This window comes from Camelus bactrianus, chromosome 1 (assembly GCF_048773025.1).
Source record: "Camelus bactrianus isolate YW-2024 breed Bactrian camel chromosome 1, ASM4877302v1, whole genome shotgun sequence".
Classification (NCBI taxonomy): domain Eukaryota; kingdom Metazoa; phylum Chordata; class Mammalia; order Artiodactyla; family Camelidae; genus Camelus; species Camelus bactrianus.
The window spans coordinates 17229541-17251253 of record NC_133539.1 but is presented as its reverse complement, the minus strand read 5'-3'; the positions used below and the strand labels follow the sequence as shown (position 1 = coordinate 17251253).

The following is a 21713-nucleotide window of genomic DNA, read 5'->3' as shown; positions in this document are numbered from 1 at the left end:
TCAGTGGTGTGCAGATTTCTCTAGCTCTTCACTAATGTGTTTGCCTTTTGAATCAAGGAACCTAGTGTATTTTTAGGATGCAATTGTGGTGCAGGTACCTGAGCAGGCTTTCTCAGGTGAGACCCTTTTTTGAGCAAGATGTGATATTTGAGTTAAGATATGAAGATATAGCATCGCTAGGGGAAAGCAGTCAGAGAAGAGGCAGGTGACAGTATCAAGCCAAGAGATAATTTGGCATCTTCAATGAACTAAAAGATGAAAAGTAAAATTAGAACACTGCCTATAAACTAGGGAGTTTTCAAGGCTCAGGCTACAAAGTGAAGCAGGGGCCAGGTGATGAAGTGTCTTGCTTGGACATGTTTTAAGCAGCAGAGTAGTGAATAACTTGGTTAGATTTATGTTGTGGAGGCAGCAAATCAATAAGAAGGTGCTTGTAGTAATTGGAAAAAAAAAAGACGTGATGCTTGTCTGAACTAGAAAACTAGAAAAGGGAATGGAAAGTGAGAACTCCAAGATTTAAGAGTGATCTAACCGATAGCCTGTGTACTGGAGAAGACGCTGAACTAAAGTAGATCTGGTTTCAAACAGCATCCTCATCATTGAATGACATTTGCACTTTGGCCAAGATGTTTAATCTCTGTAGTTGACAATTTACATTGGGAAATTGAAGGTAAAAGCAGTACTTCTCACGTTCTTGAAGGAATTCATTGTGATATTGTCTGCAAAGCTTTTGGCACAGTGCCTGGTATAAGTCCTTAAAGCACAATAACTATTTTTACTGTAGTCCACTGAATATGGCTATTGATCAGAGGTCCCTATTCAATTTAATGATATTTTATCAGCACTTGTTCTATCTAAATATCCCTTCATGTGATCTTGTTTGTGGTTTTAATAGAGCAGCATTCGCAATACTATATAAATTATAAAGGGATGGATAATATTTTCCTAAACTGAATAAATATTTACTCCAATGTTTCTCAGGAATACTTAATTTTATACAATCCGTAGTACTGATTCTCTTTTACAGTTTAAGTACCTATGTATGGAACAGATTCATAAATCATGCAGAGGAGGGTTGATGGTTACAAAACCTACTCCTTAATCTTGAAATAAAAGTGTTCCTGACACAATTTTGAAAATAACAATAATGGATGGTAAGATATGTAGAGAGCAAGATAATCTTTAAACATTATTTTCTAAAATGGAATAACCATTAATAGGATTGTATTGCTTGTACAGTACTGCCTTGGATCCTTGTTTTGGGGACACTGGGCAGAGAAATATGTATTATTTTTGCCACAGCTGATACAATGTAGCCTTTTGTTTTGAAAAGCTTTCTAGCTTTTACTCTGGGGTTAAATTTTAAATATGATTTTTAAGTTATGTTCTCCTCATGGGTTGAATACTCTCAAATAAATCCGGAAGTCCTGATTACCTGCATTTTGTGTCTGTGAGGCCTCTTGCTATGACAAAGGTTAGTTTATGAAACCATTTATCTCAGTTGGCAGCTGAGCATTCTCTTCCTCTTTGGCTAATCCAGAGCTGTTCATTCAGGGAGAACAGTATTTGTAATGCTGTTGCATTTACATATTAAAGGAAGGACTTCCTAAATAGGAGATGATTGCGAATCAAATTGGGGTAGCTACCTTTCCCTTCTGGAACCACAAAGACCATACGTGTACTTCTTGGTGGATGATTCTGATTGTTTATTGCAGACTAGCAAAAACACTTATGAATATTATCATAGAGTATAATCCTAAACTGTAAGTTTTATTATTTGACATCCATTTTACATATGGTATGCCTTTTTTTACATTCTAAAGGAAAACTTACAGTCTAAATTTGTGGCTCTATTAAAGTTTTTGTCTAATATGACAATAAACCATAATATTAATATCTAGTATTTGCCCAAATCAGTTTATATGTTAGAGACAATTCTAAGTGCATTTCATGGATTATGTCACACAACTGCCAATGTGACCTCATGCAGAATACTATTTCTTTCGCCATGAGACAGCTGGAGACTTGAATGGCTGAGTATATTTCCCTTTGTTAATCTCCAACTACATGGTACAACATATATTTCAAAAGGACCATTCTGGCTTCAAATCTTGTGTCCTAAAATATTCCCTATTGCTGCCCAGGAATTATGCAATCACTGTTGTCTAAAAGACTGATACAAGAGATTCCTATAACCTGAAAGATTTCAAGGCACGTTACCAAGTCTATGTTAATTATTTCTATAATATAGATAGGAATATAGATAGGTAAATTTTTCTCAAATAAAATATATATGAGACTCAGTATTTCAAAACAATTTTGATGTTTTAATTGAAGCTGAGATGAGCCAGCTAATTTTTTCCCCTAGAGCTCAGACTCAGAAATCTTTGGAAACCATGGAAAATAGAGTTTTAGCAAATCTTGAGACTGGCCTCTTATTTATCTTCCCTTCTTTAGGAATCTGCCAGTTATGTTCAAAATGGTTGTCCTGCAAAAGTGGATTTGAAAATATAACCTAAATATTTATTGCCCAATTTCCAGTATCATAATCTAAGATGGCTAGTTAAAATCAAACATTCAATGTGTTTTTGTAGCCTATTTGAAAATAGAATGGTGGCCATTCAAAATATTAATTCCTCTAACTTGATACATCTTAAGAAAATTAAATTAAATCTTTAAAGAAGTTCTTATATAATGTAAATATTATTGAAATACTGGATAGTAACAATTCAGAAGAGAACTATATTTAATAAATCCATATCATTTGCCCATCTACTATAAACTTATGTAATCAAGAGAGTAAAGTATTGGAGTAAAAACAAAACAAAAAATACCTATGAGACAGAATAGGTTATGTGTGTACACGCAGGCATGTGCATGTGTATGGGAGAGGGGGTGGGTAATGGTAGAGATGGGTGGTGTGGCCATCTCTATAAGTATATACACATACACATATAATATGTATGATATACATAAAACATCATATATACATGTTTACAACATTTTATTATTATTATTATTATTATTATTATTATTATTATTACAGTTTCATCAGTTACAAAATCTATTGTAATTGATGCTTTTTCTCATGCTAGGGAATCATAATAGGTAGACATGCGTTCAGAAAGGCACAAAGATGCTGGTGTAGTCTGAGAAAGAGAACAATGCTGTACTGTATTGACTGACTCCAAAGATGGTGGGAGCAAAAAACTCCAAACAAACAGCAACAAGAGCAAATAATGAGGGCATACCATGACCCAGGTGCATTTTCCCTGGGTCCTTTCCCCAGATTACTCCATCTGATCTCAAAACAACCTTTGATTTGAATAAGGGATAATATTATCCTTACAACTTAAAAACGGAGCAAATCAAGGAGCAGAAAGATTAAGACATTTACTTAACACGAACAAAGTTAAGTTCAGACTTGACATTTAAATCAAGGATGCTTCCCTCTAGAGGTTATTATAGTCCTTTTTTTAAAAATGAAGTGTAGTTGATTTACAATGTTAGTTTCAGGTGAACAGCAAAGCAATTCAGTTATACATATACACACATACGTATTTTTTTAGATTCTTTTCCATTGTGTTATTACAAGAAATTGAATTTAGTCCTCTGTGCTTATACAGTAGGTCTGAGAGGTTATAGTCTTAATCGTGTGGAATCTTAAGGAAGCATTAGTAAAGTAGTAGATAGATATTTTTTAAAATATATAATTCCCAGTGCTGAAGAGTTTTAAGTAATCTATAAATTGATAAATAGATTCACCTTTTTCTTTTTTTGAATCATTTCTGATTCATCTGCCTAGTGAAGCAGGCAGAAATACTCTAAAAGTTTCATCTGTGTTTTCATAGACAATTAGGGGCAATTTAGAACTGTGAGTCTAGTAATTTTTATAGTATGCACTACCTATAAAATTCTCACCATCTGCCATGGGATCTGAAGTACAGTGGTGATGAAACACAAGAATATGAGGAAAATATTTCTAATCTCTGTCTTTGTTTATTTATAACTTTAGTGCAATCCTGAAATTCTAAATCCCAAATTACTTTGCAAATATTTGCAAAAATACTGTTTGCAAATATTTTCTCCCTTTCCATAGGCTGCCTTTTCACTGTGTTGATGGTTTCCTTTGCTGTGCAGAATTTTCTTACCTGTTCAGATTTGACTATTTTCTCAGTTGCCTGATGTCTCTCTTTTAGTTTCTGGATTTCTCCCAGAGGGACTTGATCAATGTGTAGCTGCTTATTTCTTGCATCCAACCCCTGGGAGGAGGGTAAGTCAGGAGCCTCCTACCCCACTACCTTGATGACAGTCCTGTCTTTGTTTCCCAAATAGGCAAATATGTCAGAGTTTGTATATCTCTTTGTAAATATTTTCAGAGTGGTATTAATAGATGTTATTACAATTCAAGCTTGCCACCAACAACACATAAAGTAACTGCCTTCCTCCAATAGTTTCAGTTCCACTATCGATCATAGATCATTGATTCACCAAGGACCAGGATAGGCTAGATGTGCCTAATGGCAAACAACTCCCAAATCCCTGGAGTTTACATCAAACAAGTTTTGTTTTTTGCTCCTGCTGTGTATCCACCATGGGTCAGCTGTGTTTTTTTTGGTGCACTATCTTCACTAAAGGGTTCAAGCTGAAGGAGTAGCCAAGCGCAGCACCACTGTTAGTCTTCACAGAAAAAGGAAAGAGAAAATATGCCGATTCTTTCCCAGAAGTGGTTTACATCACTTCCTCTCCCGTGTCATCAGATTAAACAAGCCATGTAGTTGAGCCTAATTTTTGCGGGGTAAGGAAGTAAAATCTTCTCCCAGGAGGTAGCAGCAGATACAGGTGGGAAGTAATGCAGCCCACACGGATAGCAAAAAAGTACATGATGATCGTTTATTTTTGTTGGATATATATGAATGTGTTCTTATATTTTTTATGTGTTCTTTGCTGGTTGTATTTTTCCTTTATAAATGTTTATTCATATCATTTGTGGCATATAAGGCTCTTACTATTCCTTGAGCAGAGTTCATGGCAATATGAATTTTCCCAAGTGCTATCTGGGGACCCTCAGGAGTCTCAGGATGTATTTTAGCAAGGATCCCAGGGGCAGAATTGCCTAGCATGCTGATTTCAGTGGGCTACTTGGCTGCAGAGAAATTGTAATAGCTCCTCAGTGCAGCCTCTTCCCCTGTGAATGATTTCAGGTTGCAGGGAGATTTTGAATGGATCCAGGTCAAAACAAAAACACACCTCTATGTACACTTCCTGACAAACTGCAGGTGATACCAACATATAAAGAAAATCTAACGCAGAATAAAAACCAGACCCAGAATATGGCAGATCACAATTCTGAGCTGTACTAATTCAAATCCACTTTTTACTGAGGAGACTATTGAAGTTGCCCAGGGTAATTGTGTCATCAAAGAATTTGCTTTCTGAGCAGAAAAGTTTTCTATATTTTTAGTATTGAACACCTCTGCCATAATTTAAAGATTCAACTTAATTTTTTTCTGTATTTCTAATGTGTTACATTATTTCATGCTCAAATATGGATATTTCAATGTTATAAATTTTCAGATTATTGATAATGGGAGATATCAAAAAGTACCATGCTTTTTGAAAGTGTTAGTTCATGTTAGTAACTTTAGTAACTTGTATTTAATTACAGCTGGTTTTATTTTCCTAGATGAAAATATAGTAATCTTTTATTAGAAAATAGAACTTTAAAGCACTAAATGGGAATTTGTAGTAGAAATTGGAATATAATACCTAGGTGCCATTTATTAATACTGATAGTTTTATGATGATGGTATAAAATATCCCTTGCCAAAATATGCACATTTAATTTTTGAAGCATATAATTTGCAATTGTAATTTCATCTTAGTTTTATTGTGACTCTTTTTAGAAGTAATCATCTGTTTTTCACCTAACAATTTTTTCAGCCCACAGGTAATTACTGTCACCTTCTTGGTGACAGACCCAGAGTATAGTCTACTGTAGAACACACCTGAAAATGTGTTCTCTGTGAGCATCCCACCTAGTTTGTGAAGGCAAATGATAAATAAATGAACACAAACATGTAATACATCAGGTAGTGGTCAGCTTTGAAAAACAAACAAAAAAGCATTATAAGGGCAGAAAATGGAGTGATTACTATTTTTATAGCTAGTACACAGTTCTTTGAGGAGAAGATACCTTAGCAGAAAAATAGATGGATTATATCTTATATGCATTTTCATCTTTACTAAAAATGAATAAAATGACAGCAGAAATAATAGAATGATAATGTCATCTGTTAGGTAAAATTTCATTATTCCATTTTAGTCTATATTTCCTATAGCTTAATTATGTTGTCTATTTCTTCACAGGAAACTTTCATCAACATATTGCAAACAAGAATGGTATGTAAATATACATTTGGAATAACTTGATGGTATATAATGTATGCTGATTCAAATGTTTGAACACGTAATATTTGGAATATTATGTAGAATATAATGAGACCTTGACTAGTATAACTAAAGAGGTGAGAATCAGAATTAATTAGATTTTACAGTTAAAAAATTCTGTTCAATATAAGGAATACCTACCTAGTCCTGGTAAAGTTTTGACTGTTCAGAGATGATATGGACATTTATGTTGTTCTTTGTTTAAGACACCTGTTTTCTTTGAAGAACATCTTATGCTGTTCTAAATAAGCCACTTGAATGGTAGCAGCCAGGATCTACAGACTTTTTAAGGGGAAGCCAGAATAGTGATGTTTTAAAGTGTTCTTCTCCACTTCTGAGCTATGTTATGAAAGAGACTTGATGAACTGCAAGATTTAATAAGTCTATGATTTGAATGAGGTTTAGATTAAAAAAAAAACTTATTGTCCCTTATGGCTAAGTGACTTGACCAACATTGCACAGCTAGTTAATTGAATTTATAGGGATGCAAGGTTCAGACACTAGTTAATCGAATTAATAAGGACACTAGGTTCAGAGGTCTTTTTTACAAATGAGTTCTCAGAAAAGCTGGAGGTAAAATTTGTGCTTGAAGGAGTCCTGAGTGTGAAAACATTTTATCACTTTATAATAAAACTTTAATTTGTGTGCATTTCTTTCATCATTAAGTTCAGCACGTGGTTCTGCAAGTAAAGACACATGGTGTACTATTTCCTGAACAGATCTTGAATTATTTAGCAATAATACTCTTGTGCTATAGTAAAAAATGCTGCTTTGCAAAGTACTCGTTATGGTTTGAATTGTGTCCCCCCAAAAGATCTTGGAGTCCTAACCACCAGTACCTGTGAAGGTGATCTTACTTTTAAACAAGATCTTTGCAACTGATCAAATTAAGATGAAGTCATTAGAGTCGGCCCTATTCCATTATGACTGGTGTCCTTATAAAAAATGGGCATTTTGGACACAGAGACAGATACGGAAAGAGAAGACAAGTTAAAGACACAGAGAAAACACCATCTCCAAGCCACGTTAATTCCTGATGCTGCCAGCAGCTAGGAACAGCATACTGCAGATTTTCCCTCCTACCCTTTGGGAGGAACCAGCTCTGCCCACACTTTGATTTCAGACTTCTAAATTCTAAACTTCAGAAGTAGAATGTATGAAATCACACATTTCTGTTGTGTTAGTTACCCAGTTTCTGTTACTTTGCTATGGCAACCCCAGGACACTATTAAAGTATTCTTTTAATATTCCAGATGTTTTTCCCTTTACAGCATGTGCTTTCTTTTTGAATATGGCATCTCTTTCAAAACCTTAATAATTTATACAACAATGATATTGTGCTAAGCGCTATGTTTCTATTTTGCCCCAACAATTTATTTTTTATTGAAATTTTAATGCTCATGACTATTTCACAATGCGTAGACATTCTGAAATACCCTTCTCTTATTAAAACAATATGATGTATATAGGGTTTTAAAATTCAAGGCTTATCAGCCACTTTCTTTTGGAATCCAGCAGGTTTATTTTATTCTTTACCTTTTTATTATCATAAGTTTAATTGGGTAAATGTATTTTGTCCATAATTTTAGAAATTTTAATACCACTTCAAATTCAAGGCATGCTCAATTGAACTTCAATTTCAAAGTAGTATTTCTGAGACTGGGAAAAATCTCTTATTTCTATTACCATGATGGCAGATAATTTATTTTTGTCCACATAGTAAATCTCCCCCCAATGCAATTTTTCATACTTTTTGGCAATGCATCCCTCCCTCTGCCCCTGGACTCAGCAATGCTTCCTGTCGCTGCAAATTAATTTGCATTTTATATACACTATTTTGTTTCTGCCTTCTTTCATTTAGCATTGATTTTGAGATTCATCCATGGGGTTGTGTTTATCAGTAATGGGTTTCCTTTTGTTACTGAGAAGGATTCCATTGAAAGACATAAGACATTTTATTCATCCATTTATAGGTTGATGGACATTCAGGTTATTTTCAGTTTTTAACTATTGTGAATTTTGCTGCTATGAATGTTAGTGTACATGTCTTTGTGTGGAAATGTGTTTTCATTTCTTTTGGATGAGTATCTAGGAGTGTAAAGGCTGAGTCATATAGGAATATGCTTAAACTATTTAAGAAACTGACAAAACATTTTCCAAAGTGGTTGTGTAATTATGTACTCTGAGCACGCATGAGAGTTTCAGTTGCTCCAAAGCCTCACCAAATACCCGATCATTGTAGCATTAATCATTCTAGAAGGAATCTAGTAGAATCTCACTTGGGGAGATTTTAATTTGTATTCACCTTATTTCTATTTTTGTTGAACATATTTTTATTGCTTAATGACTGGTTTTACAGTTATTTTGTCTAATGCCTATTCAGACATTTGCCTGCTTTTATTGAGTGTTTCTCATTTTATGATTGAGTTGCAAAAGCCCTTTATACATTTTTGCCTATAAAACCTTTCTCAGACATGTATATTGTAAATATTTCTCCCACGTTGTAACTTGCATTTTTATTTTCTACATTTTTAAAAATTTTGATCGAGTCCAGTTTATCATTTTGATTTCATTTAACATGCCTGACTTTTTGTCCTAAAACATGTTTGCCTACTCTAATATTACAAATATATATTTTTTAAATTTTTGCCTAGAAGTTGTAGTATTCTAACTTTTGTACTAAGGTGTATGATATGTTTTGAGTTAATTTTGCGTGTGATGTGAAGGAAAGTCAATGTTCTCCATATTCCACATAGATATATTCCACATAGATATTTGTTCCAACACCATTGGTTAAAAAAAATGATTTCTCCTTAATTGACATGGTGTCTTTGTTGAAAATCAATTGGCCATTTATGTGTAAATCTATTTCTCTATTCTCTATTGTGTTCTATATATTTATCATATTTTGCTTATTAGAACACTATTGTAAGTAGTTTAAATCCCCCAACATATTTATTCACTTTATAAGTTGCTCAAAAAATTAATAACTATGTAAGGTAATGGAAATGTTAATTAGTTTGATTGTGGTCATTATTTCCTAATGTATACATATACTAAGACATCAAGCTGTACATTTTAAGTATATATAATTTTCACTAGTGAGTTATATCTCAATAAAGCTGGAGAAACATTGCTTGTTTTTTGATAACTTGTCGTTTTATACCAAAATAAGAAAAACCTGCTGATTTTTTTAATAGTATTGTATTGGATCTGTAATCTATTGATCCCTTTTGTAGGAATTGTCATTTTGGTCATATTAAGTCTTCCAAACTATGAACATGCTTTATCCTACTATTTATTTAGGTCTTTTAAAATTTTCATCAGCAGCTTTCAATAGTTTTCGGCTTAAAAATCATTCATGCCCTTTGTGAAATGCATTTCCAAGTACTACATGTTGGTGATACTGTAAATAGAATTTTACAACATAATCTTATGACATTTCATAGAATGCTATGTGCATCCACTTACATAATACATGGAAATTTACAGTCTGTGTTATGTAGGAGGGAAGATGGGCTTTGTAATCTGACAGACTTAAATTTAATTTTGATAATTATTAGCTATATATTTTATTCAACTCTAAGATGATCATGATGATAATATCTATTCATTTAATTGTGAGAATTAAAGGCAACTTCATGGTACACAGGGAATGCCACTACATTTTAAACCCCTAGTTGCAAATGAAGAGGGGGGAAAAAGCTTTTCTTTATCACTTCCATAGAAAAGAAAAGTATGTTTTCTTTTTCTGCTTCATGAAACAATTCCCATCTCTGCCAACACAGCACTCTCCCCTCTCCATGTCCTGTACAAACTCTCTTACCATTATTTGGATACCATAGCTATCCACATAATCACAGAAAGACTCCTTTTTATGCACATGTAAAACATTATCCCAGCTTCAACAATTTCTACTGCACACATTCTAAACAAGAATTTTAAAATAATCTTAAAATTTTCATTCTAATGCCTGCTTTTTATCAAACAGAAAAAGTAGACAAGACAAATCGTAGGACATATTATAGAAACTATACCTTAGCCCTTTCAATCAATTGATGAGAAAAATAACAAAACATTCTCACTTTTTCTATAAATTGTGTTTTTTGAAGTAACAATGAATTAATTGAGCCACGGAAACATACAGCACTTCATTGAACTGAAAGGGAAACCAACAATGTGGAAACCAATACCTAAGAAAAAAAAAAACCAAAAACATGTTTTCTAATCCCTGCTTTTATGCCTCCTTTTGCCTTTGATAGAAGACGAAAAACTGAATTTTAAATAAAAATGCCACAGGGATTGCAATATTATATTTCAACCTGTTTTGCATACCAGCAAGGGTTACTAAAAAATAAATTTAAATGTATGAGATGCTACCCAAATGGAAGTGGGAAGACAGAGAAAGAATTCTATCAAATCTATTATTCATTAGCTCCTATTCTCATGGCAAAAATGACATTTATTTCATAGTTATTCACTTTATTTATGACAGATGTGCTAAAATATATTCTGAGACTGTTCATATCTTATCACTAATTTGTCTTTAAGTCCTAGATCTTTCCTCAGCTTCTCCAAGTCCTGGGTCACACACATGTGCCTTTGTGTGTGTGTTGGCTCCATGATAAAGGGCCTTGGTATCTTCAGGGCCTTCACTCCTGATCACTAAGATCAGGGGAGCCAAAATTGACAGGGGTTTTATCTGTCTTTACCGGCTGCAACTCATGCTTGTAGGTTCCAGCTCACACTTGATCTTGCCAGCCTTGCATCTATTTGCCCATCCCAGGTGCTTGCCCTGGGGTAATCAAGCATCAGCACCTTCCAGACAGGAAGACAACCTCCTTACAGAGACGGCCTAACTGGCTCCCACAACTGCCTTAAGTCCTTCCAATAAATCTCTCATTGAACCTTGACCAATTTCATCATAGAAAGAAATTACATCTTTGTGGAAAGTTGTCAAGGATGAGTTTCTAAGATTTGACTGTGTATGTAGTGATTTTAGTTATCTGTATTTTTCTTCTTATCTTTTCCTCAGAGTGCCTGCTTAGTAAAAATGACTTTTAACCCTTAAAAGGAGCAATATTTTGTAAATGTATAGGATTTTTCTATATCATTATTAAGTAGAATTTAATATTCTCTGAAATAATTGAATGCTTATGCTTATTCTACTAAAATGTAGACGAAATTAGAAGCATTTTTGTTTTGTTTTGTTTTTCTGTTAGGTAGACATTTTACTAAATTATATAAGATATAATACAGTCTTGCATTGCAATTTCATCCAAAGGGTTAATAGTTTTATTGAACAGGTTCACTATAGTTTACTTACTTAGACTTCTAAGAATTAAACTTTGAATGGTCATAGAAAAGATATCATTTCTTTCTCTTTAATATTTTTCAAAGAATATGTTATCACTTTGTGTCATTCTTTTTCCTTGGAGGGGATACATTGTTTTGATTTCATATTGAAAATGAAACAGGCACACTAGAAAACAAAATGAATTTTGACATATTTTACTCTTGAGAAGAATGCTGGACTTTGGTGTCATTGAATCTTATCAGAATAATTCTCTGTGGAAGGCTAAACTCTGAAATTGAGACAGAATTTCAGAACTCTATAGATTTGGGGAAAAATAATATATAAAGAAGCCCCTAAGTATCCCTGTGCTACACCATACTTCTACTGCTTGTTCGACCTAGCTTTGCTAACCACACTAAAAATGAGTCTTATATGACAAATTGTTATAGTTAAGAAGCTCTTCAACTACTGTCCCATACAACTAAACTAAACAACCCAGATTATTAACTTACATTGTTAATAAGTGAGACCTCAAAATTTAGAAACTTGGCTTAACTTGAAATTTATGGGAAAAGAAACAAATAAAAACCATGGCAGAGTTCCATCCTTTTTTCTCCTTATTGTTCTCCCCCATCTCTACACAGCTGGCCTTCCATAATTGCAGATTCTGCATCCATGAAATTCAACCCACCTCAGATCAAGAGTTTAGAAGTTTCCAGAAAATTCTGAAAAGCAAAATTTAAATGTTTCATGCTCCAGCAACTATTTACATAGCATTTACATTGTATTAGATATTATAAGTAACTTAGTGATGATTTAAAGGATAATATGCCTAGGTTATATAGAAATATCATGCCCTTTATATAAGGAACTTTACCATTCAGCAGGACTGGGTTGTCCAATGCCTGCACATTCCAAAGAATGGTTTAGCTCTTGAACAGCTTTTGGGAGATAATCTCTAAGTCCTTGAAACATCTTTCCTGAGAAGACTGTCTTTGCTTACCTGGGACCATGGGTGGTGCCAGATAGTAGATGACAACCATGTGATTTATGATAAGGGTCTTGGGCTGTGTGGTATTACTTGACCTAGAGAGGAGCTGGATACTGAGCAATTAAGGTCAGCCATGGGGACACTCATTGCATACATGCCAAACCCTGATAAAAACCCTGGACATCACTGTGCCACAGTCATTGCTGGCAGAAAGTGCTTCCCTTAAAACTCCACGGGACAGGACAGTTGGAAGCTTGCCCCTGCTTTCTCTTGGACTCTGTTATACACACCTTTTACCTTCGTTGATTTTCATCTGTATCCTTTTGCTGTAAGAAACTGTAACCCTGAGTATAACAAAAAGTGCCCAGAGAGTGAGGGTAGTTGAAGTTTAAATCTGATGGCTTCTTATTTCACTTTTCCCAACTTTTCTCCACAACTTGTTTTCTGACTCCCCTGGTCCTACATTACGGACTATTCCTTACATTATGTCTTATTATTTTCTTAAAAAGCACTGTGATCTATTAATCTTCTTTAAGAAGTTAGCTGGTAACAACACGGTTAGCCTTTCTCAATAATACTCACATTTTAAGAGACCCTTTAAAGTTGAAAAACTCTGAATAATTACTGAAAATGGAATTCCACCCAAGATGAACAACAAAGACGGTGTTGGAAATTAATTCTACAGCGGTAGAGCATTTGGGAATGCCTGGAGAAATTTTTGGTTGTCAAAATTGGGGTGGAGTTACTATTAGCAGAGGGGGTAAATGCTAGGGAACTTACTCAGCATACTACTCAGCAGGGAGGTATCCAGCCCCAAATGTCCACTGTGCAATGTTGAGAAGATACCTGCCCTACAGTTATCTATAATCATTTGATCTGAAAGCACTGAATTCCACACTATTTCAGGGAACAGAAGAGCACTAACATATTTCTTATCTAAGACAGAAATCAGCATGTGAGGTTTACAGTTTCTAATGAATAAACACAAACCTACAACACAGAGGATATTGGAACTACATGAAGCTTAATCACAGGTAAAATCAGCTGATAGGACTTGAGATATGAGCTTAAATATGTCCTGATATTTTGTTTGGTTAATGTTGTTATTATAATTTAAAAAATTTCTATTTACTAGGTGAAAATTTCCTATTGTTCATCATTGATACTTAATTTAATTGAAAAAATGCAGTATTTGCTTACGTGCATCTGGACAATGATTTTAATAAAACAGTGCTTTGTATAAAAAGAACTATCTCAGTTAAGAAGTCATTCACATCACTTTAAATCCCGTCAGTACTTAGGCTGTTTCAGTTAATTTCGCTATGACCTTCAAATTGCAAATTTAAAAATTCCTTTCAAGTTTTTAAATTGTGAAATTAAACTAGTATTGCCCACCATATTGAGACAGGTGGTGAGCTTTTGAAAGGAAGTGTCCTTGCAGAGTATAAAGTCGGCACAGTGAATTTCAGACAATTTTTTTTTTTTGTCATCAAACACATTGCTGATCACATAAACGGTTATCCTTTGCCCTCAGTCCATGCACATAAAATTCTGATTGATGTCAATGGGAGCCATGCAAGGCTTTTGAGGGCACTGAAGTTTGAAACTTTATGGTGTTTTCAGAATATCTTTGAAGTCCAGTTTCGGAGGAGAAATACAACGTTTAAAGAGTAGTTCTTCAGGGCTTATACTTATCCATTGGGAACAAGTTGAGATCACCTATTTTAAATGCAGTGTTAGGCTGGAATTGCAAAACACAATATGGGTAGTGAGTAGCTGATTTCTAATGGATTGTCTCAGTTGATTTCCATTCTAGATTTATAGCCTTGGGGGCCCATAGTGGCAAACCATCCACCATTCTTTCCGAATATTAATATTCATGAGTTTCTTTCATGCAGTTGCACTAGTGGTAGACTTTATTTTATCCATAGCACTGCTATAAATTATATGCATCACTTTCATTAACATAGTCTACAAAATTCATTAACCTAACAAGTGAGATCACCTTTGCATCAACAAATTCATTAGTGAATTTCACTTTTATGTTGTGACTAAGTATGTTTTCTAAAACTTCTTCATTTTTTATTGGTGCATATCTTGATAAATATATTTAAGTACTCAACAAATAAAACTCCATGAACTTACAGCAAAAGATGGGGTCATAGAGTAATTATAAGCAACCACACAAATGATGGCAAGTGATGGTTTGTCTCAGAAGATCTTAAGTAAGTCTACTCTGTAGCATATAACACTTATCATTTATAACATAAAATTAAATAAATCAATTGTTTTAATGTGAAACAGAATTTTTGAATAATCTATATTTCTTATGTAGCAAGATGAAAAATATCTAAGCATTCAGTTACTAAATGAAATATAACAAACAAGAAAAGGAAGGGTTGCTTAATCCCATTCATCAAACTATTTAGTTAAGTTTACAGCTTTTTAAATAAAATGCATATCCTGTATAGGAATAATCAAACTTTTTAAATAAGAAAGAAATTTTCTGTTATCTGATTCCTCTGTATTTCCCCATTTGAAGAGTTAAGTGCCATAAACCAAGTTAAATGTCCTAAATTTTATCTTTCTTAGCCACCACTGGTTTTCATTTTGAAGCATAATTCAGTTGTGCTTAGCGCTCTTGAATCTGTGAAGCTTCTCAGAAGAAATCTTTGTCATTTTGCTGCTTTAGTCTTATTACTTGCAGGCAAAGCTCAACACTCTTAACGTCTCATCCAGAATGAGCCTGACAGTCCATCTCAACCATAACTGAAGGGAAGTGCTGAGGCAGCAGTCAAGAGAAGGGATGTTTCACAGAGGAAAATGAAATGACAGCCTTTCCACCAGGAGCTAACCTTTACATTCTGGAAGATTTCAGGGTACGTATGCAGAAATCGAGATTCAAACAACTGCAAGTTAGAAGACAGGAAGTAGAATATAGAAATGGAGCCAAGAGATGGAAGCAAGAAGAGAGCTGAGATACAATTTAATAACCTTTAATTTTTCTTGATAAAGGAAAGATTGAAAGGTTTTAAGTAGGCACATGATTCATTAGATTCACATGCTAAATGCTGGTTCTAGTTTTATTGAAAGAATGCATTGAAGTGAAGACAGAAGTCTCTGAGACAAGTTAGAATCATCCAACTGAGAGATGATACTGTTCTGAGGTGATGCAGAAGATGAAGTTAACACCTCTAAGAGAAATAGACAGTAGTGGATATCCAGGTGGTAGAGCTGAATGTATTTATTAATTAATTGGATGAGGAAAAAGAAGGAATAAAAGAATCAAAGATGATCTTAGGTCTTTGGCTTGGGCCACATTATAGACAGAAATGTCATTCAATGAGAAAAACAATACAGATGTTTAAATAAATTGGTATTTTGGAGAGTAAAATAAACTTAGTTTTAGACAAATGGGGCTTTGGGACTTCTACAGACATTCAGGCATGAAAGCGTATAACTGAGTACCGTACCAGAGAACACAGAACTGCAAAGCCCATTTCCTTGAGTAATGACTCGTCTCTTAGGTTCTGCTAGGAAGGTCTCATTTGTTCCATCAAATTTACTCCAGTCTTTGCCATTATGCTCTGTGCTCTGGGACTGTATCAGTGGATCCCTTGTGCTCTGGCTTCTTATCAGCTTAAGCTAATAGTAAGAGATCAAAACGGGGGAGAAGCCTGAGGGCCTCCCTCTTTGTGGAACTGACATTAGCTGGTTGCATTGGACTGAATGTGCCCTCCTCCTCCAAATTCATGTGCTGAAACTTCAATCGCCTCTGTAAGGATATTTAGAGGTGGGGACTTTGAGAGGCAATTAGGTCATCAGGGTGGAGCCCTCATTATAAGATGTGTGTGCCCTTATAAAAGAGGAAGAGACAGGACATCTCCCACTCTCTCTGAGTGCATGTACTAAGGAATGGCCATGCAAAGACATGACCAGGAAGAGAGCCCTTACCAAGAATCTGACTGTACTAGCAGCCATCTCCAAACAAAAACAAAAAAATGTTTCTTGTGTGAACCACCCGGTCTATGGTATCTTTCTTATAGCAGCCTGAATGGACTGACATTGGCTACTGAAAGGCCAGCCTCTTCACACAGGCACTCTTGTTCCAGGTTTTGATAGCCAACCCTTCCTCTTTTTGTCTTATCAAGTCTAAATTTTATCAGCCACCAACCAGCACCCCACTTCTAGCCAACACATACTCCCACCAAATTGCCTCAGGTTTTCTTTTGACATCTTTGTAAATAGTCCCTTTATTACACTTCCCAGATTGCCCAGCTTGAGAGCACCACCTTATTTCTGCCAGGATGTGACAAATTAGAGGCTGAGGTTTGTGTCGTTTTGATTTCTCCAAAATCTCCCTTAACAGAACTCAGTTGTCTTTTATTCAGAAGGGAAAATAAGGGGGAAAATATTAGTAATAGAAAACTACATAGTGCCTGTGGGCTGACATTTTTCTCCTTGTTTCACTGATGTCTGTAAAATTTAAAAATTTTATTGTTTCTCAAAGGGAATTAATTATGAAGACAGAATTAGTTCCACTGCTTTGATTTGTGCATGTGCATGTGTGTGTGTGTGGTCTCACTCTCCTTATCCATCTTTATTCCACCCCTGTAAAACATACCTAGGGATTAGCTTAGCAACATGCTTCTGACCAGTATACTCATCACAGAGCATGAATAAGCCTCAGTGTGACCTGAACCAGCACTGCCAGACCAGGTCCAAGACAGGATTTCTCAACCTCAGAACAACTGACATTTTCATCCAGGTGATTCTTTGAACAGGGCTGTCACACACGTTGTAGAACGTTGAGCAGCATCCCTGCCCTCCAGCACACGAGAACTACTGGCATTCCTCTCTCCCTCCGCACCCATTTGTCACCATCAAAAATATCTCCAGAAATTTCCAAATGTCCACCTGGTGGGGATGGGAGAGGACACAATCACCCCAGTTGAGAACCACGGGTTATAGGATAAAAATATTATTGATAAAGACCTATGCTGTCCTCATTCTATAACATTTGAATGAAAATATTTAAATTCTGCAAAATAAAACATACATGACTAGTCACGTTGCCAGTCAGTAAAGCTTTTTTATTGTCTAAATAAAGTCTCATTTTTCATTTTTAACATTATGAGCAAATAAGAGGCAGCATAACTGAATGGTTGAAGAACCTGCTTTTTGGATCCATATTACCACTTACTGACTGACCCTGGGGAAATCAGCATCTCTGTCTCACAGTCTCCTCACTGGGAAATGGGGACAGTTAATAACCATTATATAATGTAGTTGAAGGATAAAATCAGGTAACATCTGTAAAGTGCTTAGGATATTATTGGGATTATAAGGATGCACTCATTGTTTCAAAATAGAGGAACAGATTTGGAGAAGGGCTTAAGATTGCTGACCTGTGTGTAGTTCCAGCCCCACCAATATTTGCATAGAGAAATCACATCACTTCCTTCAGCCTCAGTTTCTTCATGTATAAAACATGGGCTTGAATGATATTCTGCAAGTCATCATGTTCCAAATTCTGAGTCTTTGATCGCGAAGTCATATTTTTCTAGCAGTCTTTAAAACAAAAGGAAGGATTGCATTGTTACACACCCCATAGAAAAAATATGCATCCGCATGAATATCGCTGCCTTATCCAACATTTCATTGTAACACGCATAATTTCTAGCCATACAGAACATGTCTCAGCTGTATTTACCACCGATGCACTTTTTCCTATTTGCTGCCATTTGCCTTCAGCAACCATTACTCAGATGGGCCTGCTGCTCATAATACTGTCAGGAATGAATACCAAACTTGAAAATAATGCTAGTAGCTGAATTCTCTCCAAGTTGTTGGTAGCTTTTGGTCTTAGTGGTATATCAGCTAAGTCATAAGCAGACAAAGGAAATGGAGAAGTAGTAAATCCAGAAAAATGAGATTATAAATGGAACACACACTAAACTAAGGTGGGTTGCATGGCAATTTCCAAGTTTAAAGCACAAACTCTAAGTTCTCAAAACTAAAAGGGGAGGGAATAATTATATCTGTCACGTTTCTAGATAAAACAGAACATTTCTGGAGACTAACCAGCCAGACACCTAGAGAAAGAACATCTTAGATACTAGGACGTAAGAGAAGGGTGAGAGGAAGACATTAATAATGTTTCTTTCCAATAGTAGTAATTTTCACTGCAGCTGGGTTTTCTACCCCCCAGTAACAACAACAACTACAAAAAACCCTCTGAATATGATTTGATTTTCATTCTGCTCAACCATTCTGAGATACCAGAAAGTCTATTGGAGTTAGATGGTCCAAGACATCACACCTCCCATGGAAAACACCAGTACTTCTAGTTTTCTGCCACGTTCTCACCCGCAAAGCCATCACTCAGCATTCCCTGGAGTGGGATGCCACCCAGTTGGTGCCTCTGCACAAAGGACAGATTAGAGTAACTTCTCTTAAGTGGTCTGGCCAAAACCAAAAAGATTTGACTCAATTTGAAAAGAACTGGGGACCCTAAGTGTCTCCCAGCCAGCCTGGGTCCCACTCTGGAGGCAGTGTGGACTTTTGTCCACCAACTGATGTAGGTCTCACGTGAGGAGTCCCAGCAATTCTAAATGTTTTATTTTTTCAGGGACACTGTTCTTGGTGGAAGCCAGGCATTAACTAGTCCCCTTCCTCAAATACTGTAAGTTGCCCCTTAAGGGCAGTCTTAGGAGACCTAAAAGTGTCGAAGGAGAGACTAGCCCTCAGATGAATGTGATGATTTTTCTCAAGTCAGGCTACCCTAGGTTACGGGGAGTTTCCCAAAGAATAACTGAAGCCTAAGGCATGTGCAAACTGTGAACATTTAGCACCACCATGCGTGTTGAATTAAAAAGTTGGATGAAATTTGTCTCTGACTGTATTTGAAGTGATCAGTGATATCCGTTCAGTTCTCAGAAATATTCAATTTGGCATCAACTAATGGGTCTAAACCTAGGGAAGATAGAATTATCCGAGACATCCTCTTTGTGGATCAAGGCAGAGTATATGCAGTTGTTCTTTCTATACCCAGATTAATGCCTCAGGGAATTAGAAAGGTCAATATAAAATATTAAAGAGAAAACTACATAGATTTCTAAGGTGTGCACTGATGGTCAGGAGATCAGTTCCACTGTGGGTTTGGAGCTCTAGAACATTTTTGAGATTCGTACTTCAGGTTGCCACATTCTGCTGTTTGGAGTCTTGTTGGAGGCAGCCTTAATGAACTAAATGCTCTATAAAGGAAATGGGTCTCATCCCAGTCTCTGTTGGTCAGAGTAATCCAAGTGGCTGATGCAGTGTCATATTCAGAGGCAGAAGGCAAGACAGTGTAGAAACAGGGAGTAGATGTCGGAGCAATTCGCATGTTTCAGCACATCTTGCAAGAAGAGGCACTGCTCTTTGGTTCCAGACTATCTTTCCAAGGATGTGTTTGTAGTGAAAAGCCCTAGTGGACAGAGATAGTGTCTCTTTCCTCAGCAAAGGGAAGATTTTTTTAAAACTGTCTCCCTCTGTGCCAAAGGTCAGGTAGGTTTGCCTGAAGCCTATTTTAAAAGATCAGGATTTCTTAAACTCAGGATTTGTTTCCTGTAATGCAACTCATTGCATGTCCAGGTGTCACGTGACACTTCTTTAGTTACCCTTTGGAAACAGGGGCTCAGTGAAATATCATAAGAGAATGCTGATGTTCTGGCTACCCCTCCTGCTACGAGTAACAAACCGTCTTTTGTTACTGGCCTGGCAGTCTTGTTTTCTCCCGGCATCTGTGAAACTATGGTTGACTAATTTGTTAGCATGAAGCAGAATAAAATCTCAGTCTAATTCTTGAGCAGAAGTATTCTTCTGTCCTTCAACCATAAAAGTAGATTTAATACTAGTGTGTTCTATTTTCCCTTTTGACATGGGACACTCTTCTGCTTGTTCCCTGTTCTTCTCTAACCATTCCACTGCCACAAGATTCCAAGATCCAAGGACACCATGGACAGTTCCACCACACATAAACAGAAGAAGGAATCACTACCATATGCACCCAATTTTACTTTTGTCTGATCTTGTCTGTGTTTTGTCTCTTCTTACTCACATCTTGGCCCTGTACACCTTGGCCCTGTGCACCTTCTTACTCTATAAAATTGGTGATACCTCTCCAACTTAAAAAGTGACTTAATAAGTATGACAAGTAAATGTAAATTAAAAAGAACTTAATGTTTATAAATACCAAACAATTTATAAGAATTAAAGAAAAAATAAAATGCGTCAGAAAGAAAATTCCAAAATTTAATCAAGCTCTTATGAAACTTGATTCTCGGCTCCTGTATTACCTTATTGAGAAAATCAATTTTTGGGGGAACACTTTTTGGGGGTGCTTTTTTTTTTTGGTGACATTCATTATGGCAACAATCTAAGCTAATTCTTTCTGAGGTTCTACCACTTACTCTGGAGGAGAAAATTTGTACCCAAAAACCTTAGTAGGTTGTTCATTTCACATATCCAGAATCAAAACCTGTTTGAACCTGAAATAAAATACTGTTGGTGGTGTTAATTTTGTCAGGCAAAAATATCAAAAGCAAAGAAAATGTCATGTCCTAGGTTTTGTTTGTTTGTTTGTTCTTACACATGTGTGTCCATGAGTCTACAATTCAATTAAATTTAATAGAAACTAGACACAAATAGAGATGTTTGCTATGTTTGAATATCATACTTAATGTTTATACGCATTTATTCACTGTCTTCAATTAAATAGCAAGATAATCTGGGCGCCTCAGGACTGGCTTCTCTTTTGTCTACATAGAAATCTTATATTTTTGACAAACTACTTAGTTTTTAGATTAAACATATTGATTTAGCCACATTCCTTTTATCCAATAGGATATGCTTTTAAGTAAATATTTATGTCAAAGGAGACACAAACTTCTAAACATCCTGGGGTAAAAGTAAAAGAAAATGTACATTAACATT

At 35.5% G+C, this 21713-nt stretch overlaps 1 pseudogene; it reads right to left on the bottom strand.

Annotated features, from left to right (window-relative positions):
- The window catches only part of LOC105070420 (large ribosomal subunit protein uL1m pseudogene), a 112700-nt pseudogene that overhangs the window by 70375 nt on the left and 20612 nt on the right, over positions 1–21713 (bottom strand).